Genomic DNA, 3,080 nt, shown 5'->3' with positions numbered 1-3,080 from the left:
ATATTGCTTATTCAATGATAATGAAAATTGTTGTTTCAACTGATATAATTCTGTTTTTAAGTGATTACATAATATTTCATTTTGTAGGTGCACATAGTACACTTAGCCATTCTCCTATTGATAATTATCTGCTTTACCTAAGGATATACTATAGACATTGCCTTAATAAATGTGGCTATGTTTAAAACATTTGACTAAGACTTCTGTCTCTTTGGGATAGATTCCCAAGAGTGGAATTACTGAAGTTAAAGGTATTTTTAATTTTAGTTAGTGTTGCTAAAACTGAGATAAACATTTATATATCCAGAAGAAATTCATGGAAGTATACTCTATTTTCATATCTGTGTCAGCAACAGTTCTTATCATTCTTCTTTAAAATTTTACCATTCTGTTAGGTAAAAGTACTATCTCATGGTTACCTTAATTTGTAAGCCCCTGATCAATACTGAATTCAATTACATTATTTTTTGTGCTGATCATTTAGTTTTTATTTTCTGTCAATTGCCTATTTCCATTCTTTGATCATTTTTCTTTTACATCTTTCACCTATTAACAGTTTGTAAGAACCTTTTTGTAGGATAGATATTATCTCTTTATCTGTCATTTGTTTTATAATTTTCCGCTCAATAATATTACTTTTTTTAAATGTTGTGTTTTATAAAGAATGTACAACAATACCAAATGAATAATAAGAGTATTTACTAAACTATTATAGGCATGGTTTCATCAACAACCTCAACCAGCTATCTCACATATGAGAAAATAAAATAATTTCCAGGAGCATTCAGAATATTTTGTGATTTCTAATTTCTCCACTGGGGAATTGTCTTTTGTGACTGAGGTAAAATATTTAAAGACTAAACTTTCTAGACAGTAACAAAGGAGATTTAGCTGTGTGCTACTGCTGCACAGTTTCAAAAGAGAACCTTTCTCTTCTGTAAGCAAGGAAATGTTCCCTTGAGCAACAGAATACATAATCATCACAGCTGGAATTAGAACAAATAGTTTAGCATAAAACCATAATTATTGCATGAATTGGCCACTTGGATATTTCAGCTCTTAGAAAGTCAAACTTCATGACTGGTTAACTCCTATGAGTAGCATCACAATGAATTCCCGAAAATAAATAAATATAGATATTTACTACTTCCAATTAATCATATTTGTTTTTCACCCAAATACTCTTTGGTTGTGTTGGGGAACTGAGTAGCATCTAGTTAAAGGAAAAACAATTAACATCGAATACTAGGTTAGTAATATTTAATTATGCTTCCTTAGAAGTCATCAAACCAATATTATAATAACAAGCTTAGTCTTTAACAGAGCTAGAAGAGTGCAGACAAAGTTTGAATATTTTCTTAAAAATACAACAAACTGCAATATGTATAGATGGGGAAAAATCGCTAAAGCAAAAAGGCAAGGCAGGAAAATAAGCCTGATTTAACATGACAAACCTTATTTAGCAATACTTTTTATAAACTAAGCCCCACCTCTCTCTGGACCAAGTTTTGCGTTGTGATAAACATATGACACTTAATTTTACAAGATGCTTGAAGTGTAACCAATACCACTTGTTTAAAAAAAAAAATACTTTATTTTGTCAAAACATAATCAACAACCAGGAGAGAAAAAGTTGGAAATAAACTGAGCACTTATCAGAATGAGGCACTTTACATTATATGTATATGATATAAGCCATAAAACAAACTTGAAAAGGAATTTATTTTACAGAAGAAATAATGCAGCAATGTAAAGTTGTGTAACTTGCCCAGAATCCCATAGCTAGTTAATGTTATAGCCATGATTCTAGTCCAAGGCTTCAAGACTCAGGATGGTATGATCGATTAAATAACCATTCTTCTAAACATACACACACAAACCGGCATGTGTCCAGTTTCTGGTTAAGCTGTGCTTAGAAAACCATTCGAAATTTTAAATGATCAAGACTTGTGTGAATTTAGAGAAGCAAGAAAAAAAAAAAAAAGAAAACTCAAGGCAACAGAAAGATTTGGATAGAGCATTGAAAAGAGCATTAAGATTGGATAAACAGTAAGAAAAGGGGGCTTCTACATGGTAAAAAAAACTATTTCATAGAAGTTAAATAATTGTGATAATTTTTGTCATTTCCATCATAAGAGATGTGGGATTCTGTTTTTCTAAATTTAAAAGTCAACAAAAAATTCAATTTAAAGTAAATATAGTGTAATTAGAGATCTTAAGCCCTAGCAAAGTGACCAAAGCTGGCTTGCCTCCTGCCCCATAAAGTATTCCTAGATAAAGCATAATGGTTGTTAAACTAGGAAATGGGTAGTCAATTCAATAGAGAAGAAATAACAATCGTAAAGAATAGCAAGTTTAGTTGTACAAATTCAGGAAAGACATCTAAAATAACCCCAATCCTTCATGTTAACTAGAAACCTGAAATGTATGTAGCTTCTCATACTCTAAACTTCAAGGGAAAACAGATTCAAAAAGATGTTTAAAAGAAATCTCATATGTCAACTCTTTCAATGGGATGGTTCACCGCTGGCCTTTGGCATAATCTACACGTTTGTATGCATGTGCTGGTTCTCACTGGTTTATTTTCTAACCATGGTGCTGCCTGAATCTACGGCACCCCATTGTGGCAGGCATTGGAGCAGATGCCTTAACCCCATGTGCCTCTCATGGTTAAATCCAGGTCTGACACTCTACGCACATTGTTAGCTCTGCACTTACTGTCTAGCAGTCCTCCTTATCTCCTTCAAGGGATTTTTAAACCACTGCACTGCAACAAAAGGGGCTCTTCTGTTGCCTTCACTGGTGTTTCATTAATGTGGTGACATTGTTCTCTCCAGAGCTGGCCTTATTTTATGATGAGTAGAGAGACAGACATTCCTTGCATGAATGTTTTCATGAATGAAATGCTTTTCTCGCTCTGTCTTCAAGTCCCTTTTCTATCTCCATTCAAGTGCAGGAGGTAGAGGTGCTGTCAACATTAACAGAAATTACTCTAGGAATCCAATAGTCATGGTCTAAAGAGTTCAAGAAAAGATATGTTTTTATATTTATGCTGTAAAATTCCCAGTGATAAATTTAAC

The sequence above is a fragment of the Papio anubis genome, chromosome 17, assembly GCF_008728515.1.
Source record: "Papio anubis isolate 15944 chromosome 17, Panubis1.0, whole genome shotgun sequence".
Classification (NCBI taxonomy): domain Eukaryota; kingdom Metazoa; phylum Chordata; class Mammalia; order Primates; family Cercopithecidae; genus Papio; species Papio anubis.
This window is presented reverse-complemented; position numbering follows the sequence as displayed.